Here is a 27781-nt window from a genome sequence, read left to right on the forward strand (position 1 = left end):
GAATTAAAGAACAGAACTAAACAGACGCTATCGACTACTTAAAAGACTCTTAGACGACAGATCAAAACTCTCTCTGGACAACAAAAGACTGATTTATACTTCTACATTGAAACCCATCTGGGCGTATGGAATAGAGCTGTGGGTTCAACCAAACGCTCCAATCTCCAAAGGATTCAATCTCTTCAATCTAAAATACTTCGAACTATTATAAACGCTCCATTTTATGTCTCCAACCTGACTATACACACTGACCTTAACATTCCTTTTGTCACACAAGTTGCTAAAACAAGGTACAGAAAACTCCATTTCAGCCTGCAATCTCATATAAATCCTCTAGCTCAACATCTTTTTTCAAGAACTCTTCCTGATTACCCGACAATAGGCTTTAACAGTGGCCTCGTGATCTCCTCTCAAATGGAGAGAGTGACTAACAGCCTAATGTTTTGGTGTATTACCACTGGGTAACTTCTCCAGTCGTAAACCTCTGTTATTCATTGTTTCTGTTATCCAAAGCGCTGATTGTAGCAAAAATAAACGCAAAAAAAAATTATTCTTAGAATATTTCTCATTGGAAAAGTTACAATTTCCATTCTTATGCTATTTTTTAATAAATCCAAAAAATATAAATTAAAATGATCACTAATACAATTAGTTTGCGTTGTTTATTGTGTGGTCGTACAACGAAATCCTTAAGTATTCAATTTTCAACGAAATCGTTCAGGTATTAGACCTATCCCTTTATTTCATAGTCTAGTACAGTGGTTCCCAACCTTTTTTTCGCCACGCAACCCTAAAGAAAGAACCCAGGGGGTGCTATCACCCCAGGTTGGGAACCCGTGGTCTAGGACAAAATGCAGATTCGTAGAGGACCTCTATCGTTCAATGACTTGTTAAGGTTTTATATTCAAGTTAAAGAAATCAAACTGATAGAGACGTTTATAATATAATATTGAAAACATATTCATCTTTACTCAATTATTCTTCAAGGAACCCCACGTTAATCTTGGACTGTACCTAGTCAATACCTGGAACCCCATGACCTAACAAGAAAACGATGAACGTAAATACAGAATGTTCTGTCTAGAATCCAAAAGTTAGTGACCCAATTATTCATTAAGATCACAACAGTCTTATTGAGAATTCTTTTATTATATGAACTGTACAATTCTCCTCTCACCGATTTCTACCAATACTAATTTTAACTGTTATTTTATAAAGTTATTAATCCTCTTGCAGCAGATTTCTTAACAATTACTCTACCATACAATTCTTGATGACGGCTGGGTTGGCCTGTTGGTATTGTGACCAACTGGTTAACTAATGGAATTCGTGACTGGATGTTCGCCACTCACGATTCTCAAATTGTGCGCTAATTCTAATAAATTTGCTCGTTGTGCAATACTTTGCAACCTTTACTCTTGCCCTTGGCACAGCACTTTGCCCAGCAATATCGCGGCGCAACAAAAAATTCATTTACGTATCATCTCTCCGTGAATTCTAATGTTCAATATAAAAACTTTTCCAATTTTAAAAGTGGTTTAGTTATAAATCACAACTTAAAAAACATGAAAGTTTACTTTACACAATTCAGCGATATGACCAGCGGCAGTGGTCAACTACAGTCCAAATGATGAGGCTGTGCGATAGCGGAGTGGGCGAGTTGCCTGAAAGTATAATGGTTGATTAATGGGTTCTATTTCATTAATTGCACTGTAGCAATAAAAATGAACGTTTTATCTTTTTTCAAGCTGGAAAATGTGTACCTTAGTGCTATTATTGGGAAATGATGTACATTGGCAAATTGTATTTGGGAATGTTTTAAAGCGGCAACACACACTTTTAATCTTTCATTTTATTGCATTTTTGTTTGTTTGTTTCTTTGTTTGAGGTTATCGGCGCCCGGTGCTTTTCTCAATGGACTGCGGACAGTGTTCTCTAAGAGCCAGCAGATGGATTCGAACCCGGAATCTCCGCGTGGGATTCCATTGTACGCTCAATACAGAGTTAATCCCCTACCGCGAATATGATTAGATTTTTTGCCCATTGATATAATATATATTTGTATTATTTATTTATCATACAACACAAACCATATACAACCCGGGTGATGACCACCTCTGCGTTGTGCCTACTATTGTGCTACTGACGTGGTGGTGCTCACAGCTTGCTTGTTGCGATGTACTGCTTTACAATATTTAATACAAATCGAAAAAGAAAAAAAATTGTTTCTCCACAATTCAAATACATTAGATTAGGCAATTACATATGTACTGAATGTCTTTAGTTTAGTATTTTATTTAATGCATTATTATTTTGTTCCAGGTAAGCAATCTGAATGCATTTGCAGTTTGGTTAGCCTAAATTCATGTAACATAGGCAGAGGTTTACTAGGAATCATTGAGGCTAATACTTCACTAACTTTAAAGGTATTTATAGATTTCTAACTATGCGCGAGGTCCTAATTTTTTTGAACCCTAATGCTGAGATTTTAAGCGCATTTTTAAAAGATAAACTATTTTCTCCGAAAAATGTGTGTTTTGACCACCTTCTAATTCTGAATTTGTCTCCGAAGGCTTTTTATCGCTTTCAAAAGAAAACAGAAATTGCAATTTATCCTTATTTAAAATAAATATAATATGATTAAATTAATGCATGGATTAATATTTAGTATTTTCTTCTTGAAAATATCTTCTCTGGCATGTTGTGAGAAGATAAGACGAAGTTTGGGGTTAAAAAAAAAATGGGCGTCTGTGAGGCAACATGAGACCTTGACACGCCAATTCTTCCAGCTGCCACCAAAGTAATGTGTTTTGCACTTCTTCTCGGGCGTTACATTGTCCACTTGTTTAGAAAGACAATCATACGCTCTTCTCTCTAACTGCAGTGATGGTGGTTTTTTTGTCTTATGTGATATATCTCGATATTGCTAATCGATTGAAACTTCTTAATAATGCAAGTTTTCTGGAACCTGCTAAAATATTTCGAATAGCTAGAGGCATCTCTAAATCTAATCATTTAGTAAGTGGCAATCAGTAGTTCTCACTCTTATTATAAAATTTATAATGAGAATTTAGTTTTATCCAATTACAGTTTTATTTGTCCTAAAACGTTTTAAATCAAATAAGTTTTGACTGAAATAGTATAAAATAAAAAATAAATGCTTTCTGATGGCAAAAAAAAATAGAAATAATAATGAACCCGTCAAGACGAGAGAGCGGCTCATATCGGGATTTCTCAATGGTACATTGCCAGGAAAGTTAGTCCAACAAAAACTAACCTGATTCTACTACATGTTCCTCTCCTAGCTACTCTTTCACTATTCACTTCCTATTTGTCTTGGAAGGTGACAAACTATGGAGTTCTTTTCTAACCCATTCCATCTTGTTTTTTTTTTGTAAATGCAACATAGGGCAAGTTAAATTTCGTAGGAAAGTCAAACATACTTTGAGAGAACAAATGACGCCACATTGTGTTCGGCAAATGTGGCTCATCAATACGTTAGGACAGTGGTTCTTAACCGGTGTCCCGCGAATATGGTCCAAGTGTTTCGCGAAATTTCAATTTTAAATGTAATGAAATTTAGAAACTTAGGAAAGATACAAAAACAAAAAATTGTTCCTTTTTTTTTAATTTGAATTTAATTTTAAGTTCTTGCTAAATACCGAATTGCAAATTATTTAATGTTAGTGTTCCGCGAGAAAAATATATACATATAATTGGGTTCCGCGTCTATGAAAAGGTTAAGAACCACTGATATAAAGGGTTGAAAATTTTTTGGGTCATTAAATTCTATAAAATTATGGCCGTTCTATATCTCCCACTGTGAACCACGTATGGTATGGAATTTTGTTCTCTTATACACTTTGTTTTTCTCAATTATAAACTAAAGTTATTTTGTGCACATATCTATAAATGTAGAAGATATAAAGGGTGAAAATTTTTTGGGTCATGAAATTCTGTAAAATTATGGCCGTTCTATATCTCCTACTGTGAACTAAGTATTGGTATGGAATTTTGTTCTCTTATACACTTTGTTTTTCTCAATTATGAACTATAGTTAGGGGCCGTACTTAAATTACGTAACGCAATTTAAAGAGCTTTTTAATCCCTCCCCCCCCGATGTAACAGATCGTAACAAAATGTCAACCTCCCCTCCCCCCCTAGCCAAATGTACGTAATTTTTTGTTATGGAATATCGTCATTGCATAGTATTTAATTAAAATCAAACATATATTTTTTATTTATTACTTATTTAATTACATTATCACTTAGTATGAAGGTTGGCTATAGTAGAATTTGGCGCGAAAAATATCGTTAGTATTTTTCCATTAATGACCAAAAAATTATTGATTCAATTGGAAAAATTACGTACAAGCATTAAAAAACCCCCTCCCCCGAACCATAACGAATGGTAACAATCGAGCCTTACCCCCTCCCCCCTTGCGTTCGTTACGTAATTTAAGTACGGCCCCTTATTTTGTGCACATATCTATAAATGTAGAAGATATAAAGGGTGAAAATTTTTTGGGTCATGAAATTCTGTAAAATTATGGCCGTTCTATATCTCCCACTGTTAACCACATATTGATATGGAATTTTTTTCTCTTGTACACTTTGTTTTTCTCAATTATGAACTATAGTTATTTTCTGCACAGATCTAAAAAAGTAGAAGATATAAAGGGTTGAAAATTTTTTGGGTCATGAAATTCTGTAAAATTATGGCCGTTCTATATCTCCCACTGTGAACCACGTATTGGTATGGAATTTTGTTCTCTTATACACTTTGTTTTTCTCAATTATAAACTATAGTTATTTTGTGCATATATCTAAAAAGGTAGAAGATATAACTGGTTGAAAATTTTTTGGGCCATGAAATTCTGTAAAATTATGGCCGTTCTATATCTCCCACTGTGAACCACGTATTGGTATGGAATTTTGGAACTGCGACCAATGAAAGAAATGCGAGCTAAAATGCAGCCAATGAAATTGGAAGTAGTTTTTTTTTCTTTTTACTTCTATTATACAGGGTGTATACGGAGGAGTGGTCGAAACTTGGGGAGGTGATTCAGAAGCTCAAATGCAACAAAAAAATATTCTATTCACTTTGGCTCAATTCTTAATAGTGTCCCAAGATATTTGCATTCTTAACTTTTCCGTCGATATTCGCGTTTTTCACCATAAAAACGGCCGTAACTTTTCTATCCTTTATCTTACAACAAATCTGCTTATTCCAAACGAATGAGCATTAAATTTCCTATAAATCTGTTCAGCACAGAGCCTCAAAACGTTTTTTATAACAATGAAATTTTTACTTTAATGTCTAAAAAATTCGTTCTCGATGATATTTGTTAAAATTTTCAACTGCATTTTTTCAGTGATTAATGAATCAAGGAGTCACATAATTTCAGAAAAAGTTGTGCATTTATTGAGTTTCAAGATCATATGGATTTTTTTGGTTTTTAATAAAACCCTACCCGGAACAGAGGGGTGTAAATGCAGAAAACTGGGATTTTTAGTAACCGACTTTTCACTACTAATTTACTCAAATGTCAATTTTTTGAGAAAGAACAAAAAGAAAAGTAACCATTTTAGTTTTTAACAATTATAATTTTATAAAACGGAAGTAAAGATTAAGTAGCAAAAAAAAACGCAGTGAAGTGAATATTTTTTGTTGCATTTGAGCTGCTGAATCACCTCCCGAAGTTTCGACTACTCCTCCGCATAAACCCTTTATAACAAAAGGAAGAAAGAATAATGCCAAATTTGGTTATTATTTTTGTATATTTTGCTAACCCTTCGACCTGTGGACGACGTCATTTTCAGAGTTTATGCTATTAACAATTATAATAGTACAAAATCTGGCCTTCATTCTTCAAAACTTGTGCATTCACTATTCTGTCGGTTTTAAAAGTTTACCAATCTTTACAGAGTCCTGATGTATTGTATAATATTATGGCCAGTGTAAACTCAGTCGTACATAGTTCACATACACTATATTAAATATTTGGGTTTATCAGATAATCCTTTGAAACCAGACGATAACCAAAAATGCAGTTATGTAGAACAAACTTTGTGTACATTATTTTTTGTTTAGTACAAATTTAAAAAATGAAAGGTAACTTTTCCGGAATATTTGCTCGAAATCCAACAAATACAGTTGGCTTTTTTAAAAACAGTTTAAAAGCCGAATTGATCTACTGGTACGATCATAAAAACTACATTTATAATCACTTAATTGTTAGTCATGGATTAACTAATTTGGCATTCATTTATAATTAAAATTGTTAGCTTAATATCTATTTAGAATTAAATTATGCTATAAATATTCATGTATTTCAATAAGTGGAAGGTTATCTCGTAACATGGCCGCCTAAAAAGTTGTTGTCTGTATTAGACATCCTTAACTACAGTCTCTCTAGGTACTCCCCTGAGAAATTAGTTACAGTTCCGTTTAGTGCGGTAGTCAGTCAAGGAGCCGGCAGGTACTACATAAACGATCTGTCCTTATCCATCCATTATGAATAAGTAGGTCGTACGATCTCATCTGGTTAGTGTATTCTGTGATGATGTAGAGGCCGTAAAATGAATTCTAACTAGAAAGTTAGTTGAACATGGTTACTTCTTGTATTCTAAATTGTGAACAACTTCTTGTCAAACTTTGTACACTTAAAACCAAGTTAGTTATTGTTAGTAATATTTCTTAATTAAAATATTGGACCCTGTCAAGCTTAGTTTGAATGAACTTACGCATTAATTTTGAAGTGCTTAAAACAATCAAGTAATGGTTTAGATTTAATTTTACATATTGGTTCCATTTATTATATAAAGTTCGTTTAGATTACCCACATTATATTTAATTTCAAAAATTATAGAATAAAATTTAACGCAAAATATTTGACATTACGCCTTTAAGAAAGCTTGTCTTGTTGCAGTTCTCAGCTTGCAGAAGAAAGAACATTCTTCTGTTTATTAAAATAATAATAAAATTGCATAGAAAAAAAGGGGTTCGCGTATACTGGATTCCACCGCAGAGATCCTGGGTTCGAATCCAGCTGCTGGCCCTTAGATTTTCTCTTACAACGAAGACCAGCAGTGCATTGAATAAAGCTCCAGGCTCCAATAGCCTCAGTTATTGGCGTTACATGTTGTAACGATTGGTAGTAACCAGGACACACGTTTTTTAGACAGAAATTTATGGGTTTGACGTTTTGGTGTCGTTTAAACTTTTATTCTACAAAAATTGTAAACTACAACTATGTGTTTGTTAGATGTTTCTTCTCAAACCTATCAATCCACTGAAGATGATTAGGCTCTCCTAGCCGAAAGCTTTGAAACAATAACATTCAACCTCAGAAATGTTAACAATTTTGGCATAATATGAAGAATAATGCGAACTTTTAAGGCCTACAAATTAATTAATCCAGAATAATTTGTATAAATTGGATTAATGTGTAAAGCATTGAAAAAGAGTAACTTTATTTTATATCACTATGAGTTTGCCCCACCCAAATCAGGCCCTTTCTAAAACTATTATTACCAATATTTCTATAACGCTTAGTCCGATTTTGATAAAATTCAGCCCGAATAAGTGGTTAAAGCTCCTCTACGTGGCTGTGAAGTGCCATCTTGCTCTTACACCTACTAAGAGGAAGTACTGCAATCGTTTAAATTATCAATGAGTGAACCAATTTAAATCAATGAATTGTCGTTCAATTAAAAAATCTTTCCTCTTTGCCTTTTAGGGAGAAGTACTGCAATCGTAGTTTATTTTTCTTACTCCTCTTAAAAGGAAGTACTGAAATCGCAGTTTAATTTTGCTATTTACGTACAAATACCTTCCTATGTTATTCAAAACGCTTTTTCAAAAAAATTGTTATTGAGGATGGTTTGGGGGAATGCAACTATAATCATTCTATAAAAAGATCTCTCCAGTGGTAGTTACGGTTCCGACTTAACACCTTATCAGATTATAATGATAGAATTGCTTATTCCAAATTTTAAAAAAATCTGTAAAGAAGATATGTAACTTTGTATAATAGACAAAAAGGAAAATCTATCCAAAAGGTACAAAAATCTCTTTAACAAAAACTTACAGTTTAAAATGTTAAGTATAAGGGTTGATTAAACGCCAAAAGGTACACAAATCAGCGAGTACCCAACATTTCATTAATACTTCATTAATAGTTGAGTAATTCTACTGCATTAATTTTCATTAATAAGTTATTTTTTAGAATTTATTAGATGTCACAGACCCTTATGCTGGCCATTTTCGTCTACAAAATATATGTTCAAGTAGCACTGTAGATTGACTGTAATATCTAGTTATTTATAATAATCAAACTATTAATTACAGGTTAAAAAGAAAAAAAAATATGAGACTAAAAAATTCAAAACTTTTTTTTATAAAAAACTTACATTAATGATTCTATTTTATTTATTTATTTTTATTTTTAAATAAAAATCGTCGGTTTAAGTTCATTCTTCGATTAAAGTAATTGTTATTTTATGTAGTAGTCAAACGTTTGTAATAATAAGTAATAAATAATCTGGCTTTATCGCAAATAATATAGTTTTCTTCAATTACACTCTCAATCTAGGTATTCATCCCACAATGTTGTATATATGTAATATAAAGTAAATAAGATATGCATATTTTTAGGACAGCTAATTATTCCAGGATTTTACTATAAGTAAAATTAGGGGGACTAAATTAAATTACAATTGAGAAATGAATAATTGTTGTTGAATAATCTACTTGTTATTATCTGTGTATTATTTGTGCTCACGAATATTTCGGTAAGACGAATTCAAGACAGTAGCCTACTCTAACTTTGTCTATTTCTACTTTAACATGCATGTACGTATATATGTGATTTATCATAATTATAACAAAAAAATATTATAAATGAAGTGGCCAGCATAAGGGTCTGTGACATCTAATAAATTCTAAAAAATAACTTATTAATGAAAATTAATGCAGTAGAATTACTTGACTAAATCGGGCCAAGATTTACAGAGTAATTAGTAATAATAATTTTGGAGGGGGCCTTACATAAAGGGGGCTAACTCCTTTCCCATTCGATGTACAGCGTCGAGACCCCCAAAAGGCACATCTACATTAAATTCCGAATCGAATGACACCTCATTCATGAATATCGGTTCACGCGTTTAGGCGCTACGTTGTTTACAAAAAAGGTAACAACAAGAAGAAGAACAAGAAGAACAAGAACAAGAACATTTTTTGAAAAAGGGGTTTTTGCTCATTTTCAGCAACTTTTTTCTCGAAACCTATTAGATCTGGGTGGTTGCAAAAAAAAATTACAGTTATAAAGGAGGGTTTGGAGTAAGATTTAAAGAAAATTTGGGAATTTTATCTTTTATAGAAAAAGAGAAAAAAATTGTCAAAGTTGGGTGTTTTTCAACGTTACGCTTTTTCGTGCAGTTTTTGATGGTCAACCCTTATACAACTGTCCTACCGGACAGTTTTAATTTTGACCAACGAGAATTGTAGACCAGATGACTAGGGAAAATATTGTTTTTACTTATTTGAAAATATAAATAGATAGTGAAAGGGAAAAACCGGCTTTAATCACTCCTTCTTTATCAGAGAGAAAGGAAAGAAGTATGGAGCTTGACTGATGGTGGAAATTCCACCAGAGATTGTGGAGATATCCAGAGTGTAAACCATCATCTTTAGATATCTGAAGATTTGAAGATAGGAAGATAAATGAACAGCTAAAGACATATATAAAAGTCAGGGTATGAAAAAAGCATGAGGACATATCTGCAATGTCTTTGAGAGAAGATAAAATAAAAGATTTTTCATCTATCAAATATTTTTCGTTATCAATCAAGACCAAACTTTTAGAGAACTATCATTTTTCTTCCTTAGATATAATAGAGGATGAATAAATTACAGCGTTTCTGCTCTGGTTCTTTGCTCTCCGTTCTTTGGCAGTTTTGTGATTAAGTTGAAGATGTTGTCGGTACCATCATGTCGATACTGTTACTGCTAGCATCCATTAATTCTTACGCCTTAAAAATATTTTTATTTTTTTAATTCTTAAAGCTAGAACTAAATTGGGCACTTGGAAAAGTAAACATTTTTTCTGGTCTTCAGCTCTGTATATTTGCATATGTTATATACATGCATATTTTATTAAAAGGATATTCTGCAATACGTATATTGACTTCGAAACCTAGATGAACCTATTTTTTTTTATACTCATTGCAACTGCATCTTAATTAAATTCAGATAGTATTGCTGTTAACAATAGACTTTCCTGCATTTTAGCGTAAGAAATATTTCATAGGAAGTTTTATTGTTACAAATTATTTAAATCTATTTGTCGAGCCTAATGACTGGAGAACACTGACTATCAAGTGGGCGGGCAATAACAAAGTTTTAATCGGCTCTTTAAAATAAGTTTAAATTTTTGCAAAACAAAACCACATTGCTTAAGCATAATAATTCAAATTTGTTTTCTTCTTTGCTTGAACTTTTAATACTGTATCCATAGAATCTTCATGTGTCACCAGTGATCTGTTACGCTCTAAGCCTTTCACACAGATAGCTAAAGTCATCCGTTTTACTACGAATGAATCTGCATGTTTCGTGCTCGGGCGTCCTCTTTAGTATGTGGGAACTCATTCTTACGATCTAATCGCCCAGATCGCCGCAAAACTTGAACCGAAATATCTACACGATTCGTAGCGACGATAACTTTAATATCGGCAGTACTGGAATACTTTCAGGACTTTTGGAAAATGAATTTAATTTAGGCGCCACGGTAGCCGAGCGGTTAGAGGCGAGACCTTCGAAGCTAATATGTATTGCGGTACTGGGTTCGATTACCCGGTCTTAGGCCTTGGATTTTATTTAATGTTTAATCAAAGAAATTCACAGTAAAGTATGTTTGCAAATAACCTCCGTCCTCGACACCTGATTGGTAGTTGGGCGTAAAACCCGCTTGAAAAAGTAGGCAAGTTACTTAATTTAATTATAAAAGTTTAGGATTCAATATTCAATTTTTTTAAAATGCAGTTATAGGTGAAAATAAATATAATTTTGATAGACACAATTTGAACATCATAAAAGTAGTTAATAAAATAGAGTTCAATTATTAAAGCTCAATATATACATCACGCGGCCAGTAGAAATTCTCTCTGCACAGACAGCTGTTTGTTTGAGGATACAATATATATGGGTGCATGCTCGTCGTTGAAAGAATTTTGAATGAGATGGTTCGGCAAAGATGAGTTGAAAGAATTAACAACCAAAACTGGGCAGAACTTTTAAAATTTTCATTTGACCGATCGGAATTACAGAAAGTTTTTAATTGGAGAATTCAACGCGTAATATTAAATTTTTTTTTAGCTCCTACTGCAATTCTATTCCATCATTTTACATCGTTGTTATACTGGGAAAATATTTTATTTTATTAATTCATTTTGATTCATATTATTCAGGTTTTTTTACTCATTTTTTTTCATAATTTTGAATTGTATTTCAAATAAAGTATTATATAATAAATAAGTGCGCAGAAGTGGATTTTATGTTAATTAAATGAAACTCTGTACATGGACTGTTCCCATGGCCCCCAAATCTCCGCTTAGGGATCCTCTGGGCTTATCGTGTAGCTAATAATTATCTGTGTATTTTTTCATGAAGTGTAAGTAGATGTACACATTTAGCAAATGAAGCTCTGTGCTTATATTATTATTATTATTTTTTTCCAGCGTATCGACGACTATGGCCATTAGCACCCATTATTATCATTATTATTATTTTTAATGATTTAAGGCGCGTCAACATTTCAGGGCATTTGCGCCTGGAGCTTTTTCCAGTGCACTGCCAGCCTCCGGACAGTGTTCTCTCGTTACAGACAACACTGTCCATCACCGGACAGTGAGCTGTAAGAAGCTCCTAGGAAGAGAAAATCTAAGGGTCAGCTGCTGGATTCGAACCCGGGACCTCCGCGTGGGAGTCCAGTATGCTAACCTCATAGCTAATCCCTTCCCTTATTATTATTATTATTATTGATGTGAGGGCCTTTACATTATCAAACTCAACGACGAAGGATAAATCTAAATTTTCATGTCGGATCCCTCCGACTCTAGACAGCATTCATTTTAATTATGGCTCCTGCAATCTTAAGTCTGATACCTCTGACGTCTTCCAAGGAAGAAGAAGACGAAGATGATGATGGTGGTTGCTCTAAGTGGGCATGAAAGAAAGAGTTGTGTTATTAGTGAGAGCTGTGATGACGCTATGAATGTGAGATGAATATGAAAGGATAAATACCGAGTCAACTTAATTCATGACATAATTGTGAGTACGTATGAATTAAATATGAATTAATGTTTATAATGCAAGTGGTCTACGTGGGCTTAATTGTTCGAACGGATACTGACCGTAGTCGCTAAGTGAATTGTTTTGAATTGGTAAAATTGTTAACGCCTAGAATTGGTAATTGGCAATACTGCTTTCAACTTCGAAGTCTTAGTTCGTTTTCCCCTCTTATTTCTCTCCCTTTGAACTTTATTTTCTCTTACCGATGTAAGTATTTCTTATTGTGGTAAGAACTCCGGTTGTCTACCACTAGAGTGACTAATACAAATATATTTTACGTCCTTGCAGTTTCAAAGTGTTAACAGAATTTTTAAAACTTTAGTTTTAATTAACAATTTCATTGGTGTACTTAAGCATAAGTTTATATCGTCAACGTTGTCGTTCTTAGATTTTCTTGCCTCTTGGGAAATTTGCCTACTTCCAACAAAATGACTTTTGTCAGAGCTTGGCCTGACTTTGAGGAAGAGTCAGTTTTACAATGCTCTGTTTACGCTTGTGACAGCTAGTTATCCAAGGTGTCATCGCCAAACTGAATTCGTATTCAACGGTCTTCCTCCTAGTCCAATGTGACGGCGAATAATCTCAAAAATTTTAATTTGTTTTAAAGGCTGTAACCGTACAAAATTTTTGTAGGCTCTCAGTCGCTGACTAAATGCAAACTTTATGCAAATAATGCTTCAATGATCTTATAATAACAAAAAAGGAACTAATTGCTCTTGCAGTTAATTTTATTATGTTCTAATTTTAAAATAACTTCTTTGTTCATTAAATAATAATAATAATGAGATGATAATGATAACAATAATAATAGAGGCAAGTTGTTTGTATTTCTACCTACTCCCACAGGAGAACAGAACATTACATTGCGAGAACGGAGCTGAGGGGCTGCAGACTGTTCTCGACATGCGGGCACACGAGCTCTTGGCTTTCGCTCCGCCCCAGACACTTGCACAACTTTTATTACCTCCAGGATAATAGAGATATCTCTCTCATACAGACACACTGATAGAAGAAAAGCTATGGGCTGGAAAAGATTTAAAAGATACAAGAAACATTAATACTCTGTGTTTGAATAGAAGGGGAAAACTTTTCTATTATACATCCTGCGATTATGTTTATGTTTATTGTAATGGTTACTTTTCTTTTTCTTTTTTTACAAGACTTACCAATTTTGTCTTCAATATTTTATCAAAGAACAATCCCCCCCCAACAATCACACAAAAAACCTGGTCGATTTTTACGCTAGAGCTAATTTTCCAACTTTTCTGAACAATATCAAGTAACAAATCCTCGAAATTTGAACCAAAATAAATAGATTTAAATCTCGTTTTATGTAAGTAGAAATTTAAAATACAATAACCGATACAGCTGTCCCTGGGGGGAGTAGTTCAGCTAAATATAAACTGTTTTTTTTTAATTTCGTTCTTAGCCATTCCTAGACTAGAATAGAACTAACATATGAATGAAGTTTAGATTTTAAAACATAAGTTTATAGAGTGGGTAATGGTTTGGTTAAGTTATTTTCTTGTATACTTTTAAGTTTGATGATTAATGAGCGAGCTGGGAGTTAAGTTTTTTGATAGAGTAGGTCAGAAGCAGGTGGACAAGAAGGGGTTTTTCGTAGTTGGTTGCTTTTTTTTAAACTGATAACTACTTTTGACAAACGAAGTGTTAATTTGGAATTTTTTGCTACAGAAGAATACGAGAGCACAAATTACGCAAAATGAATAACTACTTCTGGAATTCATTTCTTATAATTAAGTGTTAGTCCCTTTAATTGAGTACTTGTAAAAAAGTTTTATAATCAAATAATTAGTATTTTAACAATAACTCAAAGGAGTGCTACACTTCACTGAACAAATATTTTGTGCCTGAAAATGGCCAGCATAAAAGGGACTGTGATATCTATTAAATTCTAAACTATATTAAGGAAAATTTAACGCAGTAAAATTACTTAATTGAGACTATCGTTATAAAAATTTGTTCAAAAAACTTAAGCTTTTTTGTACGCTTCTAAATGGCTGAAAATGCGAGCTGAAGTATCAATGAAATGTTGGGTACTAGCTGATTTTGTGTACCTTTTTGCGTTTAATCTACATACTTTACTTTTTAAACTGTAAGTTTTTGTTAAGAAGATACATTATATAGTAGGTAGATCAATAATTTTTTAGCTGAGTAGTTTTGTAACAAAATTCTTTTTAGGATATTTTAAAAACGGACAGGGGTAGTTCCCCAAAATTTGGGGAAGTAAACAAATTATCATGGAGCGACTTTAAAAATCAAACCTACAGAATTTTAGAAATTTATTCTATAAATCTGTGCTAAAATCTAAAATATATATATATAACCTACAAAGGTGCCTCTTCTGGCTCGCAAGCCAGGTTAGCCAGGAGGTTATCAACTGCTCTCTGTATCTGAGGAGGCACCTTTGAAGGCACAGTACATGCTACACAAGTTGCGTAAAGTGCATTATTTGATAAATTAAGGAATAAGTTTGATCCTTTACATGAAAGATATTGATCACTTAAATATGTGGCAGGTGGTTTCCAATTTTTTTGGTAATTAAACGCAACTCTCCCAAAATTACCAAATAATTATTAAACCTTCTTGTTTGTAACAGATGTAAAATTATTTTTTAGTCATTCCGTGTATGCTTGTGAACATCTAAAGCTCTTAACATTTGATTTTTCTTAGAGAAATCACTCGGAAAACGACTTATTTCCCGATATTAAGAAAAAAAAACTAGCTTTACTGCCTTCGCAATATTCTCAGAAGAAAGGGGATGAAAAATACATAAAAATGGCCCATCGCGTGCTCTTCTTACTCTTTGATAACAAGTTAAAAAGTTGAAATATGATTAATAAATACCAGATTTTGAAATGGCCTAGCACCTTTAATTATGAAGATATCGAATTGCGGTTTCCGGTTTCTTTAATAACTTTTTATACTCTTTAAAACTGTGTATATGAAAATGGGTATCAACTGCGAACCCTCACTTTTGGTCGCGCGTCAGCCGCGTATGCGGGCAGGAATCTAAAATCAAGTCTCATATTCTGAAACTAGAGATGATGGGCAACAAATTTTTCCTCTACCATTTTTTGCTCAGATTAACCGTTTAAGCATGAAATGCTATTTTCATGAAAACTATTTACCGAATCATTTCTGCCTTTTCCTTTAGAATTTCGCGCCAGAGTCCTGACGTTCCTACCAATCGCCTCTGTTCATCAACCAGATTATTCCATTTAAGCTTTATAAGTAAGTGATCGATCGGTTCAGCTAAGTGTCGGCCAAATCACATATTCCTTAACTACGGTTTCTTTATTTTGCAATAGCTTCTTAAAAGAGATGCAATAGGCAGCAATGAATGGGTAGTTGGGTTAGAAAAATTAGGTAAAATATCAGTTTATTAAAATTAACTCGCATACAATCAACTAATAAACAAATAAACTTTATATTTGACTCCATCATGTCTTGTTTTTTAAAGAGTGATTGCTGATAATAAGATCAGCCCCTTTTTCTCCAATCATTATAGTTGGAGCGTTAGTATTGCCTTTGGTTATTTTGGGCATTACGGACGCATCCACAACTCTGAGATTTGCAATACCATGCACTCTAAGCTGAGAATCAACCACGGAACTGTAACTGTCATTACCCATTCTCGCTGTTCCTACAGGATGATAAGAGGCGTACCACCTTTATATTTTAAATAACATTCAAGAAATTGATCGGTAACAGGTTCACTAAAGTAATTTTTACATTCTGATACGTCGAACACATCCCAGACAGGTGAATATTTAGCCAAGGCAGCAGCTGACATGTATTTCGCTAGTTCTCTTAATGCCCACATCAGTCCAACCATATCCGATCTGATGGAATAATATTTTGGATCTATAAGTGGATAATCCTTGTAACTATTACTTTTTAGTCGTATCTCTCCCACCGATTTTGGATCCAATAACATAATTAAAATTTGAGCTTTTGGTCCATGGTGTAACGAATGGTTGAAGCCGTTTACACCCATAGACAACGAAAACGAAGCATTGAAAGGCATCGTTTTTCCTTGTATGAAAGCTTGTACTTGCCAACTATGTGAAGTCAACTCACCATCCTTATACCGTACATATTCTTCTATAGTTTGGTTTGTGAACTCATGGCAACAATTAATGACGCTTGTATTTATTTTATATGACACTATTACTCCAGCATGATCGACTAAATGTTTTCCTACGGGCAAGTCAACCACTATCGGAATATTCAATTCTTGCAAATGATCCTTAGGACCAACTCCAGAAAGCATTAACAGTTTAGGGGTCTCAACAGCTCCAGCCGACAATATAACTTCCTTGGTTGCTCTAATGTCATATTGTACACCGTCAGTCATACAGTAGACACCAATAGCACGTTTTGTTCGAGCCCACTGAACAGAACTTTAGTAACTAAACTGTTCATAAATATGAATAAATTTGGTCTGTTTCTTATTGGATCTAGATACGCTTTGGATGAACTACTCCTCGTCGCTCCGTCTCGCATTGTGAATTGCGTGTAGCCTATTCCATTTTGCGTTTTTCCATTGTAATCTATGACATCCAAGCCGTATTCTCTGCCGGCTTGAATGTAATCTTCATTAATAGGAAGTCTATAATTACCATAACTTACACTGAGAGGCCTTTTGTCGAGTGATATGGTGAATCAATTAATTCCTTTATTGTAGTGTTTTCAGATTTGAGGAAATATGGCAAAACACTGTTATAACTCCATCCAGGATTACCCATTTCTTCCCATTCATCGAAATCTCGCGGGTTCCCTCTGACATACAACATACCGTTTGTAGTGCTGCAACCGCCAATGACCCGTCCCCTTCGGTAATTACAATATCCGTCGGTACCTAGATTTAGAATTCACTAAGTTACATTATTGAAAATCAATAAATAGTACAATATCAATGTCAAACTATAAAAAGCGAAAACATCCAAGAGGATATTCTAAAAACTTACCTAAGCAACAAAACTGTTGTTTGGACGTTCTATAATTCCAATTATACTTGGTTCCACTACGCGCTCTTGTTAGAGCAGGTACATCAGTGGTGTAATTTTCTGCTCCTCCAGCTTCAATCAAAAGCACCTTCCAGTTCGGATTTTCTGAAAGTCTGTTTGCTAGAACGCAACCTGTAACAATTCAACATGCATCTTAACCAATTTAGCACTCCATTAGGTACATTGTGAAGTAAAAAAAAAAAAAACAAATTTAACTACCTGCAGACCCAGCACCCACTATAATGAAGTCAAAATGAAGTTGTTTGCCTTGCAATAATAAATATGAAGAATCTTTTGGTTTTAGCGAGGGATCCAATTCTTCCGGCCAATAAAGTGCCAGCATTGCGGCCAAAACTGCCAATAAAGTCTCTAAATCCATTTCGGCAACTTTTTCTAAATTTAAATAAAACCAAAACTGATCAATAAATAAAAAATGTTGTCCAAAATAAAATTAAGTCACACAAAACTGCCTTGGTCCCTTGCGTTCAAATCAATAAATAATCAAGTTTGCATGTACCATGAAATTCCACTAAACAATTATTACAGTACTGTTACTTACACTACTTTTGTATATCAACTATTCAGCATTGTCTGGCTCATTGGTACCTAATAAGCAGACAGAATTATCAACAAACTTTCCTGTTATACTTTCCGTTTTATCTACTGTCTTTAAATATTTTTACTGTTTATTACCATATTTATAATTAACATATAATATATGTTGATTTTCAAAGTTACATTATGCCTACCATTTTACTTTTTGTCTTATTTATTTAGTAGAACGGTTTACTTTTACTTTGCGACTGCTCACTTAGCAAATACGAGGTGTGTTCAAAAAGTAACGGGAATTTTTAAATTTCGCGGGTTTGGAGAGTCTGATTGTAAAATTTTTTTTATTATGTTGGTACACATGCCCCTGAAGTACGATAAAATTTTCAGTAATATTCATTGTTTACTTCTTAAGTGGCAGCCGTTAAGGTTAGACGTGTTTTTCGAGCTTGGCGATTTTTGTTTGTTAAAAAAAATGGATCAAAGAATTTGTATTAAATTTTGCGTAAAAAATGAAATAAAGTGTGTGAAATGTTAATAAAGGCATATGGTGAGTCTGCTATGAGTAAAACAAGGATTTACGAGTGGTATAAGCGTTTCCAAGATGGCCGCGAAAACGTTGAAGATGATGAACGACCTGGACGTCCAAGCACATCAACAACCGATGAAAACGTGAAAAAAGTGAAAGAAATGGTTATGAACGATCGCCGAATCACAATCAGAGAAGTCGCTGATGATGTTGCCATATCAATTGGCTCATGCCATGAAATTTTTTCGGATGTTTTGGGTATGAAACGTGTGGCAGCAAAATTTGTTCCAAAATTGTTGAATTTCGAACAAAAACAGCGGAGAATGGAAGTTGCTCAAGAGTCACTCAATGAAGTCGACAACGATGCGGATCTACTGAAACGTGTTATAACAGGTGACGAAACATGGGTTTACGGATATGATGTCGAAACTAAGGCTCAATCGTCCCAGTGGAGGCATTCTGGATCGCCAAGACCGAAAAAGGCTCGACAAGTGCGGTCGAATGTGAAGGTTATGCTCACTGTGTTCTTCGATTTTAATGGCATAGTGCATCATGAATTCTTGCCACAAGGTCAAACAATCAATAAGGAGTACTACTTACAAGTTCAACGCCGTTTGCGTGAAGCAATCCGAAAAAAACGCCCGGATTTGTGGCAAAACAATTCATGGATTTTGCACCACGATAATGCACCTGCTCACACTTCATTGCTTGTTCGTGAATTTTTGGCCAAAAACAAAACTTTAACGATGCCCCAGCCTCCATATTCGCCAGACATGGCTCCATGTGACTTTTTTCTATTTCCAAACATAAAGAGAACATTAAAAGGCCGTCGTTTTACAAGCATAGATGACATTAAAAGCGAATCGCTGAAAGAGCTGAAAGCTATCACAAAGATCGAGTTTCAGAAGTGTTTCGAGGATTGGAAAAAGCGCTGGCACAAGTGTATTGTATGCGAAGGGGACTACTTTGAAGGCGACAATATTAATGTAGAAGAATAAATAAATATTTTTTTCAAAAAACGAAAATTCCCGTTACTTTTTGAACATACCTCGTAGATATGGTTTTTATAATCTCTAGAAACTATTAGTAATTTCATTTGTTTTAAAGTTGGTAGTTTAAAAAAATTAAGAACTTCGAGAATTGTAGCGAGAAGTCGTGCGAGTTATAAGCACCCGGTTCATTTTACTTTGAATTAGATGTCTCTAATGAGGGAATATTCTGATAATTTGATATTAAGGACTGCCTCTTAATAAAGTCTTTATAATTAACCTAATACTCTGTTCAAACAAATAAGATATAATTAAACATAAACTGGAATAAATGATTATATTGTTGAATAACAATTGAAGTTTACGTTTGATATATAATACGACCTTAAATCTTCTCGTGAGTTCGACAATACGTGTAATTTGTGTGTCATGGAAACAATCTTTTCAAGCGTGAACTGACTAAGTGGGATTGTCAGTCATATTTTCAAAAGTAATTTGTAAGATGATGGCCGACATAATAGTTTCTGAACTTTCTGACATGATATTTATCATAAACATTAAATTGTTATGGGATTTAGTCTGGAATTACTCGCTTAAATTTATAAATTACTTTTGAGTTGTTTTTTTGCTAATCTTATGTACTCTTTTTTTTTATTATTATTAAAATATTTATTAATTTAGGCGCCATGGTAGCCGAGCGGTTAGAGGCGAGTCCTGCAAAGCTAATATGCATTGTGGTACTGGGTTCGATTCCCGGTTTTAGGCCTTGGATTTTATTTAATGGTTAAATGAGAAATAGTAAAGTACATTTGCTAGTCGCCTCCGTCCACGACACCTAATTGGTAGTTGGACGTTAAGCCCCGCCTGAAAAAAATAGGCGATTACTTTACTTTTTTATTTATTAATTTGCAACTGAAAAATTTAGAATAACATGAATGTCATTTGAAGAAAATACTTTATGGCTTGGGATACTTCATGGTGAAGATGATCAGGAGGCCCTGGCGCTTCAGCCGTCTAACAAGAGGATAGAATATAAGGTTGGTCTGTTGTACTAGAGGTTAATGATGATAGAATAAGAAGTTGTAGTTATGATAGAGGAATTTCGTCAGATCGGACACGATGGGAATGCGTAGATCATTACGTAGAGGTATTATCATTTGGAGACATAATAAGGAGCATTGTAATTTTTCGAAGGATTTCGGATTATTCAGGAAAGATTGGAATGCTTAGCGGAACCCCAAACTTCAAAACTGGAGGCCCATAAATAAGTAAGGAGGTCCCAGGGAAGTAAGTTCTCCGATAATTTTGTACAAAGTAAGTTTGTTTTGTAATGTAAGTTTTGGTCGTTTGACGAATAGTCTCAATAGCTTGCGCATTCTTCTGATAATCTCTATTCTGTGCAGTGTGACGCGAAAATACCAAGTTGTTCATATGTAACCCAAAATTGTGTACTCACTAAGAAGCAGAAAGTATTGCTGAATTTAACAACACGACAATAAGAAAAACCGTAGAGGATACTTTTTTGTTCATTCTACGTAATCTTTTATTTTTCGCGTCACTTTCTTTCGTTAAGGATGGATGTTCTGGGAGGTGACTGGAGGCTGAGGTCACTTCGGAATGCGAAGAGAGGGTAGCAGTACCAAAGGCCCTTTTTGTATAAATTATTAGGCATCGGATCGGAATAAATTTTATCTCAAGATACATTTAATAATTGCATTTTAGAGCAAATAAGAAACATTTATACTATTTCTACATTCAGTAGAGTGGATGCTAATGAAGGTAAATCTTGAAGGAAGGTTGCTAATGTAGGAAACAAAAAACAAGAATAAGCAAGGGAGGAAGCTGGAAGTAGGAGGGGTGTGACTCCCAGGTTTAATGGTCTGACGAAGAGATCAACTCGGTGAGTAATGAGGCTGGAATAAAAACTTTTAACTTTTTTATTATTCCTCTTTAAAAAGATCCATACTTATGTTGCTAGGGGGAATAAAAAGTTTTATCCCTGATTTACTTAAAATAGAAAATTGCAGCTCCATTTTTGTGGAAAATCTGGGTGTCTTTTATTGTTTTATTCTGTGATAATGAACTAGGGGGATGTTCGTTATTGTCAAATTTGATGTACATTCTCTGTTGATTTCGCTTTGGTCCTTATTATCCCTTCTTAGAATTACTTATTTTGCCTTTGTCTGTGGCTATACGAGTACTACTGCTAACATTTATCTCACCTCAAAGAAGACTTCTTGGTTTCACTTTTGAGACTGGACCAATTCTTTGGTTTAAACCGGAAAGTTTGCATTTAAGATAAGATCTGCAACACTTGATGGCAGTCTGCATTTACATTTGTCTGTTCCGATTTATCGTGTGAATGATATTTGCCTTTACTATTAGCCTGAACTGAGCTAACATTCCTATAACTTTTTTATTAATTAAATAGAGTGCCCAGCGTTAGACTATTGACTCAAGTATTACTGAAAAATGCCCTTCGTAGATTGCTTCTTTTTTTTGTAATGTTTATTGGAGATGAACGTCTCCATATGCTCTCTGTTTTGGATCTAAGAAGGTAGTGTAGAAACATCTAAATTCCTCTTATTATATGCTTCCTATTGAAACGTCCACAACTCTTATTAAGGTTTTTACTTTTTCTTTACATTTTAGCTACTGTCTAAGAGTTCTTAACTTGCCCGATTATCGCCTTCCCAAAATATTGGCTTTGGAGATTATTAAAAATAAAATTTCTTGGTTTAAGCACTGGTCTTCTTTAGCTCAGCGCTACTCTTGTGCATTTGATTCATCCATTGCAAATATGTCTAATTGGCGGACGCAACTAACGGCCATCGTACAAAGAATAGGGGTTCACCATCTTGAGGAGTGTGTGGGGTTGGCTCGTTGCTCTACGAGGTTTTTATTGTATAAAGAGTTGGATTATTCTGTCAAGCCTTGTAGCTTGGTGTCCAACTCAATGAAACTAACGCTTAGTCAACTTGGTTGGCTATTCAGACTTCGTGGTGAGCTACTCTATTTAAATTATACCCCTTGGGTTGAGAGAAGTAACTCCTTGTGCTCTCTGTGTAACTCTCGAGCGAGGGAGGATGTCTGTCATTTTTTGGCAGACTGCTCCATTCTCTCGGAGATACGTAGGCTTTATGTTGGTTGTGGCAAATTATCTAGATCGGAGTTAATATTGATGCTCAATGGCGAAAACTGCATTGGGATTATTAATTTTGCGAGACACGCCTGGCAATATAGATACAATTTGATCATGGAATTTAATTTTGATTAAGCTTTCTTTGTATTACACTATACAGGTTCTTTTTGCTTTAACTAAGTGTACTTAGTTTAGTAGTTCATATATTTAGTATATTATTGTTATTATTATTTTTTTTTTTTTTTTTTTTTTATTATATTTAGTTTATTTTTTTATTATTATTTTTTTTTTCTTTCTTTTTATTATTTATTTTTTTTTTTTTTATATTTAGTTTATTTCATGTATTTTTACTTAAAAAGAAAAAGAAGAAGAAAAAAATAGAAAATAATAATTTATTTTAAGAGAATAACTTTCTTTTCTTTTTTCTGCTTATTATTACTATTTTATTTGTATTATTATTTATTTGTTTTTTTTTTTTTCTCATCTTTTGTATTCTCTTTTAGCAGTTTTTGTTTTTAATTACTTAGTCAATTTATAAAGCAATTTGTAATTGTTATTTTATATATGTATATCAACCTCCGGCAGACGGTTTTCCATTGCCGTAGAATACTTTTCTTTTCATTTTTTATGTTTGTATTAGAATTTCTTTTCAAATAAAGTATTATTATTATTAAAAATTCCTCTTCGAAACTTCAGTCCCATACTCGTATTACAACTGTTGTTTCAATCAAAACTTAGCTGACTTCTTCCAGTCTCCAACTAATTTTAATAAAAAATAACAGACCTTCAGTGCGGTTTACGGTTTAGTGCAAGTTATGGTTGTAGTGTGCAGAAATTGAAAGGCTGATATGGAAATGTGATTTGTTGATTAGGATGAAAGAATAAGTATTAAAATTTATAAGAAAACATCACTAGATTATTTTCAAATAAATAAATGCAACTACCAAGCTAACTTGATTTATGTCTTAATTATGAATATTAATGATTAAATATCAGTGATTCCAAAACAAGAGGTAGCCGTGGCATGATTGTTGGTGGTTTTCGCGAGGTGATGATTGAGTTTTTGAACTGCTGTCGCACTGAATTGGTAATTTGTAATGATTATTGATCTGTCTGACTGCTTCCAGGACTATTTCCTTAAAAGTAGGGAGGTTCCTTTCATTTCTGCCCGCTATAGACTGTGCATTTGTCACTCACAGCCGTAACTATCTCAGAAAGTGGTAAGAGTTGTTCAGTACTATCTTTGTAGAGTACTATTAATGTTTTTTAGTAAATGGTAAATTCATTCATAGGAACAGGAAATTATTGTCAATTTTGGTTTATTTTTTTGCCAAGCTTTCGTTCCAGATCACGGGAATCTTTAGGGGTTAAGCTGCGGGATTAACTGTGCTCATTGATTTTGATGGCATATTAACTTATACTTGTACTTTGACAAGTCTTTAAGAAAATGAAGTTGGCAATACTTTTTCTTCCCTTTTAGGAGTTTTAATATTTTAATAATTTTCTATTGTTTAACAAAAGATGTAAGAAGATAAAAAGGTACGAATATTAACATTTTATTCTGTAATTAATCCAAATGTATTTATTATATTTAAAGGAAATTTATAATTTTGTATTATATTATATAATGCATTGTAGAATAGTGTTGGTTGTTGCGGTAAGAATAAACCCCTGATGTATATAACATGGCTGATATAGAATTACCCATTATTTTCTGATCATTATTCATAAATTAATGAACTAACGTAATTATCAGTTCGTCGAATCATTATCTATTCCATGTGCTTATAAAATTAGGTAGACTATTGATTCTTGGCGAATGAGATCCATGATATTAACTGTATGTTATTGCGCTTTACTTCTTTACTAAGGTAATGCAGTCGTAAAGATTTCTTCAATTTCCGTTTTAAGATTTTCTGAAGCTGAAAAGGTGATAGTTACTGCTGGTCTATGTGTGTGTGTGTGTTTTTGTGGTTAGCGTAATTCCAAAAAGATAAAATCAAACACTGTTTAAGTTTGATGACTCGAATTGGTGCTACCATTTCGAGATTCGGTAGTTAGCTTTTGAACAACCGAAAGAGCTATTTTACTAGATAGCTTTTTCATTTTGGGGGGGGGGGATTCTCTCCAAAATGGTTCCACATAACACTAGTATTTTGAAACATAAGTACTGGCTTTGAAATTAACCGTGATTTTTTAAGGATAAAAAATTGGAAGATGCAAGTTTTGGTTCTCTCTGGTATAAAATTTTGTTTACCACCTTTTGTAAAAGAGTTTTTAGTCCAAGTAAATTTTTGGGTACACCATCTATAATATGTTTGGGCGAAACGACATTAAGTACCTGGTAGTTTTTTGTTTTTTAATTTAAGGGCTTCAACATCTGAGGTTATTGGCGCCCACAGCTTTTTTTACTGTACACTGTCGGCTTCTTTGCACTGTTCTCTCGTTGCAGATAAAACTGACATTGAGCCGTTAGTAGCTTCTTGAGAGAGAAAATCTCTGGTAGTGTAAGCGCGTAAGGCTTACACCCAGATGCGGCGAGGGGAAGGTGACGTAAACGCAATTTAAGATGGGTGTGTGCCCAAGGGGGCACTGCAATCGATTATAATAAGTAATAAGAAAACAAAGAAAATATAATAACAATAAAAATCGGTAGAAAGGAAACACTTACCTACGGAGTACCGGAAGCGAGCGCACACAGCATCCGCCAGGCGGTGAAGGATCTCTAAATAAGCGGTAGAAGGGAATAGGAACTATTAAGGAGCTTAGGTAAACAATTGTGTAGAGATGTGTGTGTGTAATGTGTAGTTGAGCTCCTAGAAGCGTAAGAAATATTTGGGTTTAGGCCCAAAGAGGCGTATTAGAATTGGATATCGGGTTAAGCGGAAGAGTTAAGGGTAATAGTGCACCAAGTGCACTAGATGCGGATGTGGAAGGCGTAAATAGTACAATCAATGCACTAGATGCGGATGAAGCGAAGTGCCAGCTATCAGCGGAAGTGAATCGTACGTAGTAGGCTGAGATGCGGTAAGAAGTACACCAACAGCCAGACTCGAGTGACGGAAGTACACAACGATGAAGCGTTGTGGAAGTACACGAAGCGGTGCTTGAAGCGTACAGCTGGCCAGGTGTAGACTCACGAACTGGTAGCTGCGTTGACTCTCAGATGCGTTATTGGCCAGGGTACACCTTAAGGTTTCCTTGGCAGAGCGAGAAGTAGTCGCGTGATGAAGCGGTGCGCTATGATGCGGGGATGCAGCGTTCGCGAACTAGATGTGATGTACAGCACAGCCGGACGTCAACAACTATGAAGCGGTATATACAGCGGATACTTATTAGATGTGAAGCAGAGCAGGGCTGGACGGATATATAAACTCCGTTTAGAGGGAATCGAGAAGGGGAAGGGTTTGATAGCGTGGGAGCTGATAAAGAAACAACGACATAAGAGTAGAAAAATAAAATATTTAGCGGCGACAAGAAAGGAAAGGATTTTCGCGAAATAACGCGTATTGCGAGAAAGGGAAAAATGAGAATGAGACAGAAACAGAAAAAGGGTGTGAGGGAAAACCATCAAACGGTACCGCCAAGAAAGTCACGCCAAGAAGGTCACGCCAAGAAAGGGCGGCACATGCCTTAACAGGTAGTAATAGTAATTGACTAGCAACGTGCTTTTTTTCACTGGCTAGGCACTAGGTTCACGTTACTCTCCTTGAATATCTCTTTCTCTGAAGGCGCTTTTTAAAGAACTTCGTTAAAATCTTTCACAAGTAATTAGCTTTGGATATGGAGATGGGGCATTGAAGTGGAGGCATCAGGTCCAGGCTAAGCTGGGGTATTCTTAATGAATTCCTCGCCTTTCTAATAGAAAATTGCAGATAGAGCGTGTTGTAGTTAAAGAAAGAATATTAACGCCGTAATTTCTACCCTTAAATAAGTATATGTGAAATCTTTCTGCGGCTAAATGTGCAATGTAAAACTTGCCCAACTAAGGTAAAGAAATCGATAGACGTCGATAAGTCTAGATTAGTGTATTAATTATTTTCCTTCCTGTTTAGTTTAGTGAAGTGTAAGGTTAGAGGAACAATTTAGTGATGCGGAAGAAATTTAATTATGTTTAACCCGTTTAGAGTATTAAAATCGATAAATTAAGACACCAAATCTGTTTTAAGTGTAAGTAGGAAATGCTTAACTTCTAGATCTAATATAGTATCGATTGGCGATGTCTAACTTTGCGACAGACTACTAACTTGTTATTACTTGATCATGTCTCCATGTTTATGCTAAAGGAGTCAAATAGCAACAAGTAATTTCACTCAATCCATTAGTTTAGAGCTTTACCTTACTTTGTGTAGCTCTGTATGTCCATTATTTGTGATTAGTAAGACGGCTTATTGCTTTTGTATAAATTAAAATTCAACTATCACTTATCCGGTTGTCTTCTTGTTCGAGCTTAATCTTCAGAACGCCACTCTGCGAAATTTTAAGGGTCTCTGTCCTGGAACTTATTGATTTTAAGTTTATGCCTCATCTGTCTTAATTCTCTGTGAATATTTTTGGCCATTTTCCTATTTCTCCAATCTTAATTGCAGAATATGTTTATAGAGTTCTATTTGGAACTATTGTTGAAAACGTTTAAACCATAAATTAATAGATGTGATGTGATCTACGTTACGTTAACATGTGTTAGCTATATAAAACACTAAGCCACGTGAGATAGGTTAAAACGTGAGACTTACATCTCTAGTTCTGATTAAGTGGTTATTTGGTAGCAAAAGGATAAAAAAGTGGTGCTTGGCTTAAAGGGAAGGCAGAAGGGTTGTAGGGCTAATACTAGGTATAGCGAGGAACATCCTCTAAGGAAGTACCTATTACTGGGCTACCCTAGCTTTCTCCTTTGAGTACTAGAACACAAACCCCTCCCACAGACCAAAGCTCACCACACAGTCACGGTGGTGGGTCCCAGTAGCCTACAGTCACTGTTATCTCAGTCATTTGTCCTCAAGTTACCCCTCTATCTGGACTGCTCCAGATCTATCACTTTACTCTTCCATTTGTAGATTTAATAGTGCTCACCCTCCTATTCTTTTTCTTCTAGAAGATCATCTGTTTTCAATTAATAATCTAAAGGTATTTACTGCAACTACTTGGCTCCCACCAAGGAAATACTTCGCTTTTGGTTCATAAAGG

The 27781-nt window shown here is 34.3% G+C and overlaps 1 protein-coding gene and 1 pseudogene across 5 annotated transcripts in view; one reads left to right on the plus strand and one right to left on the minus strand.

The window, feature by feature from the left end:
• Positions 1-27781, plus strand: part of LOC141455397 (limbic system-associated membrane protein-like) — a 482699-nt gene that overhangs the window by 300905 nt on the left and 154013 nt on the right. The gene's annotated exons all lie outside the window — the stretch shown is intronic.
• Positions 10083-26360, minus strand: LOC141455381 (glucose dehydrogenase [FAD, quinone]-like; annotated as a pseudogene).

Source organism: Rhodnius prolixus, unplaced genomic scaffold (assembly GCF_049639745.1).
Source record: "Rhodnius prolixus isolate KJV_2025 unplaced genomic scaffold, Rpr scaffold_4, whole genome shotgun sequence".
In the NCBI taxonomy this organism is placed as follows: Eukaryota; Metazoa; Arthropoda; class Insecta; order Hemiptera; family Reduviidae; genus Rhodnius; species Rhodnius prolixus.